This window comes from Triturus cristatus, chromosome 10 (assembly GCF_964204655.1).
Source record: "Triturus cristatus chromosome 10, aTriCri1.1, whole genome shotgun sequence".
Lineage (NCBI taxonomy): Eukaryota > Metazoa > Chordata > Amphibia > Caudata > Salamandridae > Triturus > Triturus cristatus.
The window spans coordinates 620,010,655-620,030,159 of record NC_140593.1 but is presented as its reverse complement, the minus strand read 5'-3'; the positions used below and the strand labels follow the sequence as shown (position 1 = coordinate 620,030,159).

Sequence of the window (19,505 nt, the reverse complement as noted above, 5' to 3'; positions counted from 1 at the left end):
CACTCCTGGTGAGTACCGCTTGCCGGTTTCCTTACTTCCCTGCCTGTTTTTCCTCTGCTGGTCGTTTGAGGGCTTCTGATGTCCCGGGAGGCGCTGTTTGTATGCTTTCTCTTCTGTTTCCCTCCCCTTCTGGTGCGCCATGTGCTGTGTGGTGCATACACCTCTGCTTTTCGCTCTTGTGGGAAGGGGTTTCCATGTTGGGAGGGGGCCGACCGGCTTCTCGTACAGTCAGTGTGCTGGCGGTGGGGGCCTTGTTGACTGGTGGCCCCCACTTTCTCTTTACAGCTTCCTTCCCTGACGTTGCCCTTCTGGGATTTGCCCGGTTGGGGCTGCGGGGCCTCCTGGCGCTGCCGGGGTTGTTCCCGGGTCCTCCTGCATGGGTTGCAAAAACGCGCTCTACCGCCGAGCTGCGTACCCGCTTCTGCAGCGCCTCTTTCCGTGGGTGTGCTTAGTTGTGCTGCTGAGGGCTGGGGTGTCTGTATTTGGTGCTGGGGTGCCCGGTTCGAGTCTCGGGTGTCTAGGAACGGGGTGTGGATGTAGCCTTGGGGTTCGACTTCGCAGCTGGGGATCCGGGGTTTGAGTCCAGGCGACGACGCTCGATGTCCAGTACTTCTGGGCATTTGCTCTTCCAGTGCCTCGCTAGCGCCTAGCTCCATCTGTTCATGTGCACCGTTGGTGCTCTCCCCGGGCGTGTCCTTTGGGGGTGTTCCTTGGGGTTCCTGTGGCCCGTCCGTCAGGCCCCTGATGGTGCGGGCGGTCGGGCGATGTTCCCTCCTGCTGTGGGGTTTTGCCCCTTTGTGGTGCTGGCTCTGGTGCCTTCTGTCAGCCTACGGCCATACCACCCTGAAAGCACCTGATTTCGTCTGATCTCAGAATTAAGCAGGGTCAGGCCTGGTTAGTACCTGGATGGGAGACCGCCTGGGAATACCAGGTGCTGTAGGCTTAACTTTTCTATCGGCGGCGTCGGGTTTTCCTGGTTGTGGCTCTCCGTGGCGGAGCGGGGTGCACCGTTTTCTCTGCTGTTGGGGTCCTGCTCTGCTGTCCTCCCGTGTTTCCTGCGGGGGGTTGGTTTTGCCATTTTGTGGCACGCCTATTTCGCCCTCAGCTCTCGGGCCTTGTGGGTGCTTCCTTTTGGGGGCTCTGGGGGCTGAGCGCTGTGAGGGGCCCTGGTGTTTTGGCCTCTGCTGCTCTCTTTGGCAACTGTGGCTCATGGGGGTGCTGGTTTTGTCCCGGGCCCTCTTGCCTGCTTCCTTGTGTTCTGCCCCCTGCTGCTCTGCGGGTCGGGGTCACCTCTCGCATCCTCGGGTGTGCCCTATTGGGGTGCACTTCTGGTCCTCCTGGCTCTGGGCTCCTCCGCGGCTTCCTGCCTCCGGCAGGTGGTGGGACGGTGTTCCTGCTCCTTTGGCAGCTGCGTGGGGGGGGGGTCCGGTTGGCTCCCCTGGGTTCCTGTTGGCCTGCCGGGGTCTGCACTGCTTTCTTATGTGCTGGGTCAGTCTGTCTGCCTGCCCGTTTTCAGGGGGCCTTGCCTCCGCTGCGGGTGGCCTGTTTGGTTGTGGCTTCTGCTCCGCTTGGGTGTGCTGGGTGTTCACCTCAGCTTCCTGGCTTCTGCATGGTTGGTCGGAGTTGGTGCACGGGGGCTCCTGGTGCCTGGCTTTGTTCCTCCCGTCCCTTGAGCTGTGAATGGTTCCCCTTGGGGCTTCCTGGGGTCGTGCCTGGTGCTCTCTGCGGCGCTTTGCCCCCTCTGCCTGCGGGTCCAGTTGGAGTTTTTGTTTTTCCGGCTTCCGTCCCACTCTGTGGGTTGGCCTCCCGGGGTTCCGGGTTGCTCGTGCCTCCTTGTGTGCGGCTGTTCTGTTCTCCTTTGCTCCAGCCTTGGGCTTCGGGTGTTTGCCTCGGGGCCTTCTGTGTGCTTGGGTTGCTTCAGGGGTCTGGCTGGTTGGTGATGTCTCCAACTGCTTGCCTCTTCCTTGATGGGTGCTTCTGTCTTGGTTGCTCCTGCCCTGGCGCGCTCTGTGCTTTCCTTTGGCTTGCTTCGGTGTTCCTGGCCGCCCCTCCTGGTTCTGCCTACATTCCTGCTCTCTTCTGGTCTCTGGGGTTCCGTTCGGTCGGGCCTGGTTTGTTCCTGGTTGGGGCCACCTGGGGGTGCCTGGTGTGGTTGGGCTCCTGCTCTTCCTTTCCTTTGCGCCCTCCCCGGGTTGTGTTTCCGGTGGTAGTTCGCCTTCGGTCCCTGGGGTTCATGCCGCTTCTGTTTGGGCCTGGCTGTCTTTCGCTGCTGCCGCTCCTTGGTTTGGCGCCTGTTTCCCCTCTTCTGTTCTGCGGTTCTCCCGGCTGGGGGTCCGGCTGTGCTCTGGTTGCTTTTGCTCCCTGGGGGGTCTTGGTCACGTCTGGTACCCACCGTGGATGCCTGCCTGGGTGTCTGCTGGGGTTTCCCGCTCCTGCGGGTTTTTGAGCGCCTGTTGGTCGCCTTTTTTGGCTCTGCGTCCTTGCCTCTGCTCTCTTGGGCGTCCTGGCGGGGCGCTATGCGGGTTTGTGGCCGTGTCCTGCTTGGTCCTTCTGGGCCTGCTCCGGCCGGCGGTTCTCTTCACTGGCTTGGTTCGCCTGTGGTTGGGTGTCTGTTTTTCTGCCTGGTCCTGAGGTTTCCGCTGTTTGGCTTCGGGGTTCCCCTTTGCTCAGGTTCTCCTTTTCCTCCTGAGTTGCGGTTCCCCTGCTCCGGCCTGGGTGGGGTTCCAGATGTTCGGTGCTTCTGGGTTGGCGTGTCCTGGGTTGCCTCCTGTTGCTCTGGGTCTGCCGGCTTCCTGCTGGTTTGGGGTGGCCTTGGGCTGTGCTTCCTTGGCTTGCTGGCTGTGCTGTCGCTCTTCGGCTGGTTTTGGGGTGTGTTTTGCTGGGCGTTCCTGGTTCTTTCCTGGTTCTGGTGTCCTGGCCGCTCCTGTCTTCCATTGCTTCCCTGGGCTCCGTTCCCGGTGTGTGTCTGTTTGGGTGCCCCCCCCCTTCTCTGGTTGGGGTGCGGTTCTGTGGTGTTCCTCTTTCCTCTGTGGGGTCTGCCCTCCTGCCTGCGGGTTGTCTGGGATTTTGCTGCTGCTTCACCCCCTGACTTCTCTGCTTCCTCCGGTTTCCGCTTGGGCGGTTTCCTCTGTTTCTTTTTCCGGCCTGCTGTGTGGTCCGGCTGGGGTGTGCTGGGGTTCTCTGTTCCTCCCAGCCTTTTGCTTTGGCCTGGGCGCTGCGTGGGCTCCTTCCGGGGGTTGGTTGGGCCTGCGGGTCCTCCTGCTTCGCCTGGTTGCTTGGCTCCAGTTCTGGCTTCCTGGCTCTGTGGTTCGGTGGGTTCGTGCCTGGTTGTTTCCTGGTTTGGGGGCTGCTGGTTGTTCCCGGTTGCCCTGGGCTCCCATCCTGCCTTGTTTTTTCCCTCCCTTTGGGGTTGGGGGTTTTGGGGGTTGTGGCCGGTGGCCCTGTCCCAGCCCTTGCTGGGCTTGTTTGTTGTTGGTTTCCGGACTTTGTTGGCCCTCCCGTTGTTGGTCGGCTTTCGGCTGGTTCTTTCTGGGGGCCTCTCTGGCCTGTGGTCTTTGGGCTGTCCTCCTCTGCCCTTTCTGTTCTGGGTTTGGTGGCCTTCCTGGTTTGGTTTGCGGTCTCCTTTCATGTGGGGCTTTTGGCCTCCTGGGGTTTTGGGTCTTTGTCTCCTTCCCAGTCCTTTTCGGTTTGGCTGGGGTTCCTCTCCTGTTCAGCCCCTGGGCTCTTGCTGCGGCTCCTCCCTCTGGGCTGGGGGTTGGTGGCGGGGCCGGTTTCTGGCCTGTGCTTTCTTCCTTCCTTGTTGGTCTGGGTGCTTGTGCCTGCGCTCTGTTAGCCGGTCTTGGCTTCTTTCTTTGGCTTTCTTCGGGACGCTGGGCGGCCTTGCCCGGTGGGTTCCTTGGCTGTGTCCGTTGAGTCTTGCTCCGGGTTGCCCTGTCTCCAGTTTCTCTGGTTGGCGGCCTCCTTGTTGGGGCCCTGGCCTTCTGGTTTTTTTCTTGGTTGTCTCCGGTCCTTGTTTGGTCCCTGCTGTCCTGTTCTGGGTTGCAGGCCGGTTGCTTCCTGCGGTCCCGCTTTCCCTCCTTCTCGGTGCTCCCTTCGGTTGCTGCTTTTGTTGTGGTTTCCTGCGTGTGCTAGTGGGTGCGGAAGGCCGGGTTTTCTGCTTTGGTAATCTCCACTTTGTAATGAATGGGACGAGGACATAAGGGACCTGGGGGTAATGCTCTATTACTTACTGGTAATCTTCATTACTCCGGGTCCCGTTGTCCTCGTCCCATTCATACACACCTCCCTCCCGGACGGCCGGCCTTCCTGTCTGGGCTTGGTTGTACAGGCGGGATGCTGGGTAAGTACTGCTTATGTACTCCCGGTGGGAGGGGCAGTATTAGTGTCCCAGCATTCCTCTTGTTTTTTTCTGTCGGGAGATGGTTATCTCCACTTTGTAATGAATGGGACGAGTACAATGGGACCCGGAGTAATGAAGATTACCAGTAAGTAATAGAGCATTACCCAGTGGCGAATCTGAGAGTAGTGCCATCGTTCGACCTTGGGAAGGTTGTGCTTTTGGTGGAGGTGGTCGAATGGAATGGGACCCTACGTATCAAACAGGTGTCCCACTGATCCACATCCCAGTTGGTTAAACTGATGAAACCGGGGGTCAGTGAGAGCTGGAGTAAAGTCGGTTTGGGGGGCCATGTGCTTTTGGGAAGAAAAGGAATTTTCCACAAGGGTTTTCCTGCAAGGCCCTTTCATAAAGAGCCAGTGTTTTCTGGACTTCGCACCTGACCATTCAACAAAGGCTCTTAGTTGGGTGGCCCTATAGTACCGGACTAGGTCCTGGATGTTTTATGCCATATATAGGTCTTGATAGAAGTCTGTAAATGTCTCTGCTATGTGAGAGTCCTCGGTTTGTGTCCGTCCCTCAGAGTCCTGGATCTCCTGGATCCGGTGTTCCTGTCGCAGGATTCTTAGCCTATTGGCCAAGAGTTGTCCAGCCCTGTCTCTGCCGTTGTAGTATCGGTGCTTTAAATGGAGTTCGGCAAACTCTGCCCTGTCCATGTCAATGTCAGTTAGTTGGGATCTAGCGGCTTCCAGCTGTCTCCACACCCTGGGGGCCCCAGTTCTTTTGTTGATGCACTCAAGCTTTGCCATCAGATGAGAAAGTGCTTCTCTCTTGGCCTTGCGTTCCTTATTTTCAGTCAACGAGATGGCAATCAATTCCCCCCTTACCACTGCCTTCAGTGCATCCCATATAATGGAGACAGCAGAGTCAGGGTTTTCGTTGATGGCCAGGTGGTCCTTGCTGACCTTGTTAATGTGCTCTACGTTTGCAGGACACTTCAACAGGCTGTCTCTCAGGTGCCCTGTTTTATCGATAGAGCTGGTGTGTGTGATCTCAATATAGTGGCTACTACCGCCGCGTGGTCTGACAGGGTCCCGGGTTCAATGGTGACGATTTGTAGTCTAGAAGCAGGTCACGTGTACCCAGGAGATAGTCCAACCTAGCGTATGTTTTATGTGGCTATGAATAGAATGTATAGTCTCAGGTTTGTATATGGGTAGTCCTCCATATGTCGACTAAGCCCATTTCCTTCAGCCAGTCCAATCCCCCTTTGGATAAAGCGTCTATCTGACCCTGTCTCTGGGCGAATCTGTCCATATCATTGTCAACGACAAGGTTCGGGTCCGCCATCTCCAGGACAGAACGATTTAGGGTACCCATGATCTCTGTCACTGCTTTTCTTAGAAAGTTCTACTGCCCTTCATAAGGCGACTATATAGTCGCAGTTGTGAGAGTTCTGGCGCCAGCTTGTAGTGAGTAAGCCATCAGTTTCCCTATCAGTTCTGCCTCTTTGGACAATATTTTGCCCCATAAGTGTCAAGAAATTAGAATAGCCATTCCCACTCTCTTGTTCTGGAGGGATGAAAAATATTGGTGGGGGAAATGTTTGGAGCTGAGCCTATGCTCATCTTTCGGGAGGAGGTGTGTCTACTGCACGAGGCAGATGTGGGCCCCTGAGTGCTCAAGATATGATAGGAGGGAGCTTCTTTCCAGGGGTGGTTAAGGCCTTTGACGTTTAGTGTAAGACCCTTCAGTTGATCTGTCATTGAGTACTAGGGATGGAGTCTATACAGGAGCCACCCTTTAACCGACAAGAAGGCTTGCAGATGCGGTATGTGGAGTGTTGTGTACTTGGGGGGAATGAGGGCGAGGGCTCGCGTCAGTTGGCCCTAGGTCCCATCAAAGGAAGAAACATTAGGGGATCTAAACCCACAACAAATAACAACAGTACAGTAGGCGGCTTTCCCTCCCTGCCCCAGGCCACGCACTTTGCACATAGGTAATGTGGCAAGGCAGGGATGGAGTAATGAGAAAGTGCAAGACGAAGGAGCAAAAAGGTAAACCCCAAGAGTTCTGGTTGCTTTCAGGGAGTTTCAGGTCTCTAGGCTGATCAAGATAGTGAGTCTATTACTGCCTGCTTCTCCCTCGCTATTGTTGCAAGGTCTGGACGAAGTCCCCCCGGAGAACCCATGGTGCCTCCCGTCCGGGGCTGTCCGCCATGCTTAGCTCCCATCCACTGCACCCCACAGACTCAGATTAAGTCTCCGTTCAGGCCCAGCGTATGTCATGCTTCCTCCAGCGATCGGAGTTGGTGCAGTTCCCCATCATGGTGGTAGAGATGCCCCACGAATAGCGCACTCATGACACACAGAGGTGCTTGGTGATGGGGCGGAGGGTTGATGCTGCCAAATCTTGGTATAAGACTGGGTGATATCCTTGATATTGGAGGGGATGTTGACTTCTGGCTTTCTGGAGAATGTTTTCTTTCAGGGGGAAATCATGCACACACGTTAGGATATCCAACGGTGGGGCTTTAGGCGAGCATTTGGGGCCTACTTTGTGCGTTCTATCGAGCTCAATAACTCTCTCTAGGGTGGCCCCTAGGATGTGTGGGAATAAGTCCTGTACATAGGAGGTGATGTCATATCTTTTGATTCCAGATGGAATACTGCATATGTGGATATTATTCCGTGTGAGCTTGAAGGTCCAGGTGTTGGTCTCTGAGGTGGAGTATTTGTTGCTGGAGTTGTTCTATCTCCTCTTCCCTGCTGGCTTCATGATCTTCTACGTGAAGACTCTCTCACCTATTCCGTTGAGATCACGCCAGGTTTCTTTCAGTTCCTGTGTAACGTCCCTCCGAAAAGATTGAGGGTCCTTCCGTAGGGAGGCAAACAGCGACTCCAGATACGGGCGCGTGATCGGCTCGTCTGATGTCCCAGAGCCGGCGGGCCCATCGGGCGTCATTGAGGGCGCCTCGCCTTCCGGACCTCCTGTGGTCTTAAGGAGCAGGTCCTTAAAAGTGTGGTCTTTCTTCCCTTGACCTGTAGCCATGTTGGCGATGGGGAAGATGCCAGGAGATGGGCTGAATGGTGGTGAATAATCTATCTCCACCCTGAGTGGATCACAGTGTCCAGGTTAGTCTCCATGTGGTGCGGTGCAAGCCCCCACAGTGGGGGCCCCAAAGTCATAGCCTGCCCCCCTCCGAGCCATCCCGCCTGCGATATGCAGCCCCACTATACAGCCACTACTTATTCTGGTGTGCTCCCTGTGTCGCAGACTCCTTCGTGCTAGTTGTTGGTGCTTGGGAAGTAGGCAGGGGTCCTGCCAAGCATGTGAGAGGGCCCACCACTGCTGATGGCCTATGTGCGTTTTGTGGCTTCTAATGCTGAGGATCAGGCCTGGAGCAGAATGCGCCCTTCAGCCGGAGCCGGAGCCGTGCCCGCCAGCTCTGTGTCGTGCCCCAGTGGGGAAGCACCTTGCCGTGGGGCCACGGGTGATCACAAAGTTTCTGCATGCCAGAAAGGCAGTCTGTTTCTAGCACAGGCTGGCTTCCCTATGTCGTCTTTCATCCAGCAGGGCGGGCGCGTCGTCCCTCACTGCATGTCCCAGGTTCTCTGTTGGGGCGGACCGCTGCTCTGCAGTTCTGTGGTGTGCCCCCTCCAGCTGCTATTGCTGCTGGTCCCCGGGGGGCTCCGGACCAATTCTATCAATGTCCTGTTATCCGGAGCCTGCACAACGGGTGCCCGCTTCAGCTCCACCCCGGGCCTGATGATTGTGCTCCGTCTCTCTCGTGCTCTCACCTGGCGTCTGGGATGAGTGGTCGCTGCCGGCAGCGGTCTTGTCTGCGCTAACTCCGCCCTTCTCCTTCTGGACCCAGCCCCGTGCGGGCTTAGCCCCTTCGTCCGATTGGCCTGCCAGGGTGGCGGAAACCAGGCCAGACTCTGCTGTCGGAAGGGCGGGTCGCGGACCGCGCTCCTCCACGTTCGTCAGTGCCTCTAGGCCCGATGCGTGGCCCGCATCTCTGCTCCGGTGTGGGAGGCCGGGGAAAGTGCGCCCACTCAGCTCTTACGATCTCTGGACCACACCAGCTCCCCAGCCGGGCCATGGGGCTTCGCTGTGGGCTCCATCTCTATGTTTTATAGTGATATGCTGCTAGACCCAGAGGCGGGGAGAGGAGAGGAGTCTCGAAAACATGTCTGCCATCTTGGCCACGCCCCTGAACAATGGTTTGAGAGCACTCAAAAATCATAAAAAGGGCCCTGGCGCTGGGGAAGAATTAGAAGATGCAGAGGGAGAAAAAAAGAAGAAAATGAAATCTTAAGCAGCATGGAAAAACAGTTTTAAGCTGCTTCCAAAAAGATAAATAGGTACACTTCTGAGGTGGGTGATTCCAGGGCTTGAGAGCAGGATGGAGAAAAGCTTGATCTCCAAATGGAGATCTTCATGCCTTAGAAAACACATAAAGATAGGGAGTATGGAAGCATAGAACTCGCGTTAATAAATGATTAGCTGCTTACTTTATTAGTCTGTATATTCTTCTTGCAGGTTACTTTTAATGTATGCTTTCTCTATTTCTGGCTGTATTTCTATTTCTCTCATCCTTCTATGTTCTCCATGTTGTGCCTTTTTCGCCCTTTTTCTCTGGGTAAAGTTCTAGTCATTAAAAATAGTCTAGGTTGCAAAGATCCATGCAGGTGCCTACCACCTGCAAACATATGATTTTTAAAACTGAAACCAGCTCAGTTGGTCACAGACATCAATACACAAAGACACATTGACATCTGCTGTGTACGTTCAACAGTATTTACCTACAGCTGAACGGAGTAGCAACATAATGCAGCAACATATGCTAACCTTAGAAAAGGCAAGTGTTTCAAGGATCCCGTAATTTCTTAGTTTCAGCATGTTCTCTCTTCCTTAGATCCCTCACATTACCACACATCAGGCATGGGTAGCTCATGCACAAGCTCAGGTTCTGCTCTTTAACTTTCCATTCTGATGTTTGAGGTTTTGTTTTTCATATTCTAAATGCAGGACTACAAGTACCAGGATGCAAATGGAGCAAATGGACTAGTTGAGGTAGCCAAATCTACCAGGGAAAAAGTCCACACCGGTACAATGATTCATTGGTTTGATTGAGATGAAGGGCAGAGGTTGTTCTATAACAAAGATGGAGAAACATATTGATATTCATGTAAGGAAAGAGAATATGGTGGTGAGAAGGATGTCAAGTGGATCCATGTACAGTGAGACATTTTCATACAGGACATGTTCTACCCTTGGCTCACTAAGTTATTTAAACATATACAAGTAACCCTAAAAGAAAAGGAATACATTTCTGATTGTGAAGTAATAGTGGATTTTATACACGATGTGGGGGCTCATTTTGAGCTGAGGAAATGATTCTCAAACGGAAATTGAAAAAGTAAACATTTAGCACAGATCATGTTAAATGCAAAGGTAGAACAAAACATTTATAGATGTCTCTGAACACCCAGGCCAATGTACAAACAGCACCAAAGTCATACACACAAAGAGAAATGTGGTCACATATGCACAGGCTGTCACCCATGAACATACAGAAATCACATCTGCAATCATTTACACACACACACAGACCAACACACATATAGACACCAATATAAATCCACATTTGTTGGAAGTGGGGGTCCTTATTACTTACTGCCGCCCCCAAATGCTGGAGGCGGGAGTCCCTGACCCCTTGCTTCAAAGTTAGGCTAAGTAAGGACATCATCTGAGATAGCCCTGCTCACCCCCTTAGTAGCTTGGCACGAGCAGCCAGGCTTATCTCCAAGGCACGAGTGTACAGTATGTGAAACCACGCTCACAGTAACCCAATGATGTCACCACAAATAGACTCCACACAAGTTTTTACAAAATTAGTATAATCTTTATATAAGAAATTATACGATACGACCACACGATACAAAATCAACATATAAGAATGGGTAGTATTCTTTCCGGTAGGTTGGTAGGTTCTAATCCCAACCACCAGTTCTAACCAACAGTTAAGCTCACTTTTAACCGCTTCGAAAAGGTTAGGCAAGTCGTATTGCTCGAATCACACACGTTGCATAAGAAAACAAATACTGCAATGCGTAACGATATTCTTTGGTACTGTGCAACAGAGAAACAATGCCATACATAGCGCCACAGTCAGGTACTTTGCAATAAAAGGAATAATGCAATGCGTATCACTACCAGCATGCCCTGTACCAGGAAGAAACAAAGCAATGCATCACGCTACAGTCCTGTACTGTGCAATAAAGAAATAATGCAATGCGCCACGTTATAATCAGATACTGTTCAATGAAGAAATAATGCAATGCACCACGTTACAATCAGGTAATCTGCAAGGGAAAAATAACGCAGTGCTTAGCACACCAAGCATGTAGTTTGTCAGGCAGAAATGAGGTCAGGCGTCATACGACAGTTCGATAATTGGTTAGCAGCAATAATGCAAAGTGTAATACGACAGTTTTAGGTGCTCCGTTAACAGTGCCCCCGTGTGGATCAATGATGACACAAAAGTGCTGCTTCCCACTCCGGCCCCAGTACTGCCCCTCCTTGGGTCAGCATGGGCAGAGATCCGAGCCAAAGCAACAGGCTCGCGCAGCTGACAGAAGTGAGAGGCCGAGGGAGTGTCCCTTCGGGCACGCACCCCACCCCAGGTGGTGATCCACATTACCTGGGGGGGCGCGACCCCACTCTCCTCTCCGACTTCAGCGACTTGGGCCTTGATCCAGAACTCTGTCACGGGGTGCGGCAGATTCGGGCCGGTGGCTCAGCTCCTCCGGGGCTGCCAGTCCGGGCCGCTGCTGTTTTACTCCGAGGGCCCAATGACTTGGCCCTCCTTCCGGCAGTCTCAGTCAACACCAAGATCCGCTTTCAGCACTGTGGAGACTTTACTTCAAATTTGGTGCACACCCTACCCAGGCACTCCTCACCAGTGCCTCAGGTTGCACCTCGACACGCACACTGCATACCCGAGACTCGCCTCTTCTCTGGTGCTCATGACAACTCTGCGCTCTTATCCAATGCCCCGCTTGCACCTTGACATGCACCCTGCGCGTCTGAGTCTCTCCTCTTCTCCAGGTGCACACGATGTCCAGGCGCTCTTCACCAACGCCCTGGCTGCACCATGACACGCACTCTGCGCATCCGAGTCTCACCTTTTCTCCCAGTGCACACAATTACCAGGCGCTCCTCACCAACACCTTGGCTGCACCATGACACGTACGCCACGCGTCCGAGACTCACTTCTTCCTTCGGTGCACACGATGTCCAGGCGCTCTTCACCAATGCCCTGGCTGCACCACGACACGCACGCTGCACGCTGCACGCTGCACGCTGCACGTCCAAGTCTCACCTCTTCTCCCGGTGCACACGATGACCAGGTGCTCCTCACCAACGCCCTGGCAGCACCACAACAAGACTCTGCGCGTCTGAGACTCACTTCTTCTTTTGGTGCACACAACGAGCAGGTGCTCCTCACCAACGCCCTGGCCTGCACCACGACACGCACCCAGCACGTCCGAGTCTCACTTCATCTCCCCGTGCACACAACGACTAGGTACTCCTCACCAATGCCTTGGCCTGCACCACGACACGCACTTAGCGTGTCTGAGACTCAGCTTACTCCTGCATGCCCATGATCACAAGGCACAACTTCTGAGGGTGTCAAGCTGTAAAAGTACACACACACCGTGTTGCTTGCGACTTCTCCGGAAACGTTTATGATCCTGTATTTCCAAACAGGGAGCCAGCTCACCTCGAGCCCTTGGGGTTACAAGACACAGCACAAAGCACAGTCTTCTTCAAGCAGGGGGACCCAGCACCTCCAAGCACAGTCCCAACAGCCTCTCCCTTAGTTAGAACAGCAAACTGCAGACCAGCCCCAGATCAGGAAGCAAGGATGGGTCAGCACGGGCAGAGATCCCAGGCAAAGCAACAGGCTCCCGCAGCTGACAGAAGCGAGAGGCCGAGGGAGTGTCCCTCCGGGCCCGCCCCCCACCCCAGGTGTTGATCCACGTTACCTGGGGGGGGCGCGAACCCACTCTCCACTCTGACTTCAGCAACTTGGGCCTTGATCCAGAACTCCATCGCGGGGTGCGGCGGACTCGGGCCAGCGGCTCAGCTCCTTTGGGGCTGCCGGTCCGGGCCGCTGCTGTTTTACTCCGAGGGCCCAATGACTTGGCCCTCCTTCCGGCGGTCTCAGTCAACACCAAGATCTGCCTTCAGCACTGTGGAGACTTTACTTCAAATTCGGTGCATACCCTACCCAGGCACTGCTCACCAGCGCCTCAGGTTGCACCTCAACACGCACACTGCGCATCCGAGACTCACCTCTTCTCTGGTGCTCATGACGTCTCGGCGCTCTTCACCAACGCCCCGCTTGCACCTCGACACGCACCCTGCGCATCCGAGTCTCTCCTCTGCTCCCAGTCAACACGATGTCCAGGCGCTCTTCACCAATGCCCTGACTGCACCATGACACGCTCTCTGCGCATCCGAGTCTCACTCTTCTCACGGTGCACACGATGACCAGGCGCTCCTCACCAACACCTTGGCTGCACCATGACACGCACTCCGCGCGTCCGAGACTCACTTCTTCCGTCAGTGCACACGATGTCCAGGCGCTCTTCACCAATGCCCTAGCTGCACCACGATACGCACGCTGCGTGTCCAAGTCTCACCTCTTCTCCCGGTGCACACGAGGACCAGGTACTCCTCACCAATGCCCTGGCAGCACCACGACATGGACTCTGCGTGTCTGAGACTCACTTCTTCTTTTGGGGCACACAATGAGCAGGCGCTCCTCACCAACACCCTGGCCTGCACCACGACACACACCCAGCACATCCGAGTCTCACTTTGTCTCCCCGTGCACACAACGACAAGGCGCTTCTCACCAACGCCTTGACCTGCACCACGACACGCACTCAGTGCGTCTGAGACTCAGCTTACTCCTGCGTGCCCACGATCACAAGGCACAACTTCTGAGGGTGTCAAGCTGCAAAAGCACGCGCACACCACGTTGCTTGGGACTTCTCCGGAAACTTTTATGATCCTGTATTTCCAAACAGGGAGCCAGCTCACCTCGGGCCCTTGGGGCTACAAAACACAGCACAAAGCACAGTCTTCTTCAAGCAGGGGGAACCCAGCGCCTCGAAGCACAGTCCCAACAGCCTCTCCCTTAGTTAGAACAACAAACTGCAGACCAGCCCCAGATCAGGAAGCAAGGATTGGTCTTTCCACAGCAGTCTCTTAAGTTGCTCCTTCTTTAGCAGAGGTTCCTCTTGACCACAGAATGGGTCCAAGCCTTTTCAGTCTCAATCCATATCTGTTTAATTCCAACATTCAGGTGGTTCAGCTCTCATAGTTATACCCCTTACTGTCTTTGAAGTTCGTTTGTGCTCAGGGGTCCCTAACCCCTCCCTAAATCAGTTCTGGGTGTCTCCCTCCCAGTGTCTCCTCTCTCCCTTTGATACTGGGGGTCTGGATCCTTAATCACTCAGCAGGAGATGTGTCAATTGGTTTATAGCACCAGCCCAGGCCTTTTCACCTCCCGGGCTTCTCCTCCCCCTACTCTCCAGTAGGCCTGGTGCCATCTCAACCCCTCCCTGGGGTAAGACCTCTCCCAGCTCCTCTCACCTTTCAGTTCCAGATAGACAATCCACATTTCAGCAGAGACACACAGAAATGCCTAGAGCACAAACCTCAGCCACTTTCTAAAAGAGGGGTTTCTGAACACACAGTGACAAAACCACCTTCACAGAAAGATGTGTTATGACACTGTGAGTTCATACATACTAAACTTCACCTCTCCATTATAAACTGACAGGAATGCTAGGCTAAAAACACAACACCCAGCCTCCCTCATTCTGTCCTATGGGTAGGATGGCCTTTCAGCAGTGAAAAACGAAAAGGAGTGTTTTTCACTGTCAGAACATAACACACCTTAGTATATGTCCTGCCTTTTACCTACACTGCACCCTGCCCAGGGATTACCCGGGACCTACCACAGGGGTGCCCAATGTGTATGTAAAAGGGAAAGTCAGGCCGGACAAGTGGTTGCACTTCTCAGGACAACATGCTAACTTAGCAAACTGCGCGCAAGCCCTACACTGCAGGCCTGAGTTCCCTTCTCCGCGTGCTTTTGCATTACTATCCCTGGTACACACAGGGCACATCACTAGGGACTTTACTAGTAAGGCAAACATACTAATCATGGCTAACCAATCACCATTACATTTTACATAGGAAACACTTGTACTTTGACATTGCTCAGCAGTGGCAAAGTACCCCAAGCATCTAAATTGGCGTCTCTATGTCAGGAAAACGGTCTAGGGGGAAAGCAAAAAGTTTAAGGAACTTTAGCCAAAAAGGCCAAGGCCTACAACATTCATAGAGGGACAAAGGCGAACATAGAAATCAGACATACACACAGACCACGTGCATATAGGAATACATGCGCAAGTGTTTAATTGGGTAATGAATAATCAATGGATGTATGAGCATAAGTTGATCCATGGATTTCTAAATCAATGCATGAGTATGGCTGAATAAATTGATATTTTAATGGTATAAAGTCTATGCATGGATGGATAGAGGAGTGTAAAGGGTGGTTAGGGATGTGTATTTATGGGTTGGTAGATAGAAAGATGAATGCATAGGTGCGGGTAGATGGATAGCACAAGTGGATGAATTGATTGCTTTTACTAGAGCATGCTGTGTCTCTGACCAGCTGAGAGAGACCAATTTCACTGACTTTGGTGTGGTTCATGATTTTGGACAGTTATGATCCCAACAGGGGTTTATGACCTCCTCAGTGTCACCAACACGAAATGGAGAGCAAGTTTGAAAGCTTCTTGAGGCATTGCAGATACCTACCTAGATTGCAGTTTTCAAGTGCACTGAACATTGTAAAGGGAGTGATTATGCTACCTTTGGTAACAGATACGCAGATTAGGTTGCAAAGTATTGTGTCACAATGCATGCACTTTCAATGGTTAGTATACTAACGAGGGGCCAGACGAGATTGATGACAAACAATTGTTAACGACAGCTGAGACTTGGGAGGAAGTCAACAGGTTACAAGAAGAAGTGTCAGAGGCAGAACAACAGAGTTGGGTTTCTGCAGGTTGTGTTAAAAGAGATGAGGATGAGATCTGGGTTTCGAGAGATAGCAGACCTGTTCTGCCAAATAGTCTGCAGCCACCAATGGCTAGGCATAATCATGGTCCGACTCATGTAGGGAGAGATGCCATGGTCCGGTTGTTCAGGAAGACTTGACTTGATCTAAGGTTTCAGTTGATGGCTGAAGTGTTGTGCCACAGATGTGTTGTATGTCAACAGAACAATGTAGGTAAAAGAACTGCGGTGACATTGACGCACAAAGGGAGGACAGGTGGTCCCTTTAATATGATGCAGGTGGATTTCATTGAGATCCCTGTATGCAATGGATTGAGGTATGTGTTGGTAGTTGTGTGTATTTTTTCATGATGGCTTGAGGCATACCGCGCAAGAAGGAACAATAGTCTCACAGCAGCATAGTTGTTGTTGAGGGAGTAAATACCCAGATTTAGCTTCCCAACTTCTTTGGAATCTGACCGAGGCACACACTTAAACAATAAAATCCTGAAGATGCTGTGTGCCGCTTAGCAAGTTGAACAGAGACTGCATTGTAGCTAAAGACCTGAGGCTTCAGGTCCGTTGAAGCAGGTCAATTTTGAAAATGACTTTGAAATCCAGGCTTGCCAAGTGTGTGCTTCCATGTCTTTGAAATGGCCAGATTTGCCAAAGATTCCAGACTTTAAAATCCAGGCTTGCAAATGTGTGTGCTTCCACGTCTTTGAAATGGTCTAATGCTTTGCCGCTTGTGTTGATGAGTCTACGCAGTGTTCCTGATTGTAAGTCAGGATTGTCGCCTTGAAATCATCATGACCAGGTCATTGAGGCTGCCAGCTGTAAATGCGCTTTTCAACATTATCGATGATGTGATACTTGATTATTGCAAAGGACTGGCTGATGTGGTGTGTTCTGTGTTCCATCAGGTTGAAGCTGCCACACCCCACCTCATCAGAAGCAGTGCCATGAACTTAGTCTCAGGGACTGGGTTGTGGTTAAAAAGCATGTCCGAAAGAGTTGTCTTGAGCCTCGCTGGCATGGGCACTTCTAGGTGATCCTTGTCACCACAATTGTTTTGAAGTGCGCAGGTCTCCCCAACTGGATACATGCTGCCCATATTTGCCGAGTTATATGTCTCCTTGATGATATAACAGCACCTCTCCGAGAAGTTCCAGCAGTGGTGAAGAGACCATGGGAGCAGGTTAGTCAAGCTGTAGGGGATCAGCATGAACCTGAAACAGCGCTTGTTCAACCTGACAGGGGACCTCGTGAGTTGGTTGTCGAAACTAATGAGAGAGAGGCTAGTCCTGCTGTTGTGCCTGAGCCAGACTCAAACCCAGGTGAAGGGCCTAGTGCAGTGGAACTGCAAGGGGCTGCTGGAGAATGCTGGTCAAGAAGGCAAGAGGGAGACTGGTCTCACAGGGAGAATGTGAGCTCCCAGGCATCCCAGATACAGAGGATTCTGATCTGAGTAACAGAGGACGAGAGGAGACTGCACTCATTAGATCAAAGCAAGCAAGAGTGCCCTGTTGGAGGCACTCTTCCCCTGAATGGACTTACTTCCTTGCAAATGACAGGGAAAACGAGCTCTGGGAATTCTGGAGTCACTGTTAAAGTTCAACTAAAACTCAGGAACTTGATCTTCAGTTCAATATTACTCTTGAACATCCACTGTTAGTGAGATTGAGTGCCTTGAGACATCTTATTCCGGATGTGGCCGAATTTCCTTTCCTGGATGTGAATGAGTTCCTTGTGCTAGTTGATTAACTGAAGCACTTTATCCTGGAGCTGATTGGTAATGAACTTGAACCGTTTCTTATTAGAGACATTGAAATAGACTTTGTAGGTAAGAAAGAAGAATACTGAGGCAGCTGAAGGCGCCTAAGGTTGTCCTTTAGAAGAACATGGAATAGGGCTAAGGAAGACTGACAAAGACCTTTGTACATATTTTTGTTACATATTATTTGAACTTTGGTTTTTCTGCTTGCAAAGGTGGAAACCGGCAGAGAAGACTCTGAGGCTGCTGTGTTCCACCCAAAGGTTTAGGTACCCAAGAAGAAATCAAAGACAATTCTAATATTATAGGCATAGATACACCATAGTAGGCACACCAATATTTGAAGTTGTAGTACTAATTATAGTGCTTATAGGGATATATTTGGATACATATAGGTCAGTAGAAATCAATCCTACTGTTGCCCTTACCACGTCACAACCTGCTGATAGTAACCCCCAGTTGTTGTTTACAGTTAGAAATTACACACAGATCGATCAAGGGGAGATATTTCTTCAAACTCCTATTTTAGATTGCCTTATGAATACATTGACGCTATGAATGCGAGGGACTGTTATGTTTGTACCCGGTTGCCTGCTTCTGTTTCAGAGAGTATTACCTACCACCACATTCCTTTGAAATATGGAATATCTTGTAGTCTTCTACTAAGTATATTTTATAGACAGGGCAGTTTCCAATATTATTTTTCAAATTATGATTTAGTCCTTTCAGAAGTTCTTCTGTTCCTAAACCACTAGACACTGAATATGCACACAGACATAATTTGACTTGTTGAATATTATATGTGGCAAAGAAAGTCTTCAATCAAGTGGAATACAGAAGGAGAGATCTAGAGTCCAAATCTGAAACTGATAAAGATCTTAAGAGGCACCACAGGTGGAGTAGTGAAGAAATTGAACACCAGGGAAGGGAAATTTGCTTGCCTTGACTTTAAATTGGCAACATAAGGGAAAGCTGTGCACACACATTCACCAGACTTATTTGGACCAGTTATTTATAGGTAAGAGCGAATGTGAACATGTTTTCGAGGTGAGTAAGAAGAATGACCTTTGCTTGGAGGGACAGAATCCTTTGATTCCTGGAGTGTTTTTTATTTGTGAACAGTATGCATATTTTTTAATTGCCCAGTGGATGGCATGGTACATATTATCTTGGTATCGTTTTCCCAAAGATTTACCACATGGAACATTTTAATGATCCTGGATGGGAAATGAGACCTAGAAGTATTCGAGGTGTTAGTGCAGCGGAAGTAGTAGGAGATATTTTTTGCGCAAAATTAGAAAGCTCTCTACAATAGTGAATAATTTGGCTACTAGTACTGCAAATTCTTTATTACTTGTAAATGCTGAGATGTTTGCGATAAGATCCATGGTTTTGCTAAACAGACTAGCGCTAGACCTTTTACCCATAAAAGAGTGCAGAAATATATTCGGAATATATCTGGGTTGACAAAAGATTTGAAAGAGTTAGAAGCAACAGGTGCTCGGGAAGCTATTGGAAGAGAATTTGCTTCAATAGGCAAGTGGTTTGGAAGCTTGGGAAGTGGAATTCTGGGCACCATTTTAAAAACTCTGATAAGAATTGCCCTTTGTGCAATATTCCTACTTGTGATTCTTAAGGGATACAAGTATGCACAAGTTAGATGGGGAGTGAAGAGGAAGGAAGCAGATGTAGATTTGGAGGAGAGTCAGAGTAAGTATTATGATGACATGAACCGCATGGAAGACTCTAGACAAAAGATGCTCAATACCGCAAGGTTTTAAATGGTCCATCTGATATGATTTGATTCTAATATGTGATGTCTTGATTCGCCTACACAGGGAACACCGGAGCAACGTAATTTTGGCTCCAACCTTTCATGTTTTACCACACCTCATGTACTCATGTGATGCAACATTATTAATGTTATGTAGTGCACTAACTGTACAGAAAGTGCATTCACTTTGTAATCTCGACATATACATATGTATGCATAACTAATGTTTTAATTACAGTAACATAGAATTACAGTCCCTATATATATCTGCACTTATGCAGTTTGAATAATGTTTGAACTCATATATAATCATGCATTCATTTGAAAACTACTTTGCATCCACATTTTACTGTATATGTATCTATAATCATATACTTGAACATGTATTGAGATGCTTGCCACGGTTACTTGACCAAAGGCCTAAATCATTTGGATTTGTTAATATTTACCCTTCAATGTGAAAGTTT

At 51.0% G+C, this 19,505-nt stretch overlaps 1 non-coding gene across 1 annotated transcript; it reads left to right on the top strand.

The window, feature by feature from the left end:
- Nucleotides 1-825: 825 nt before the first annotated feature.
- LOC146789806 (5S ribosomal RNA) lies at nt 826-943 on the top strand. The gene has a single exon (XR_014970186.1). It is a non-coding gene; the product is annotated as a 5S ribosomal RNA (ribosomal RNA).
- The last annotated feature ends 18,562 nt before the right edge of the window (nt 944-19,505 follow it).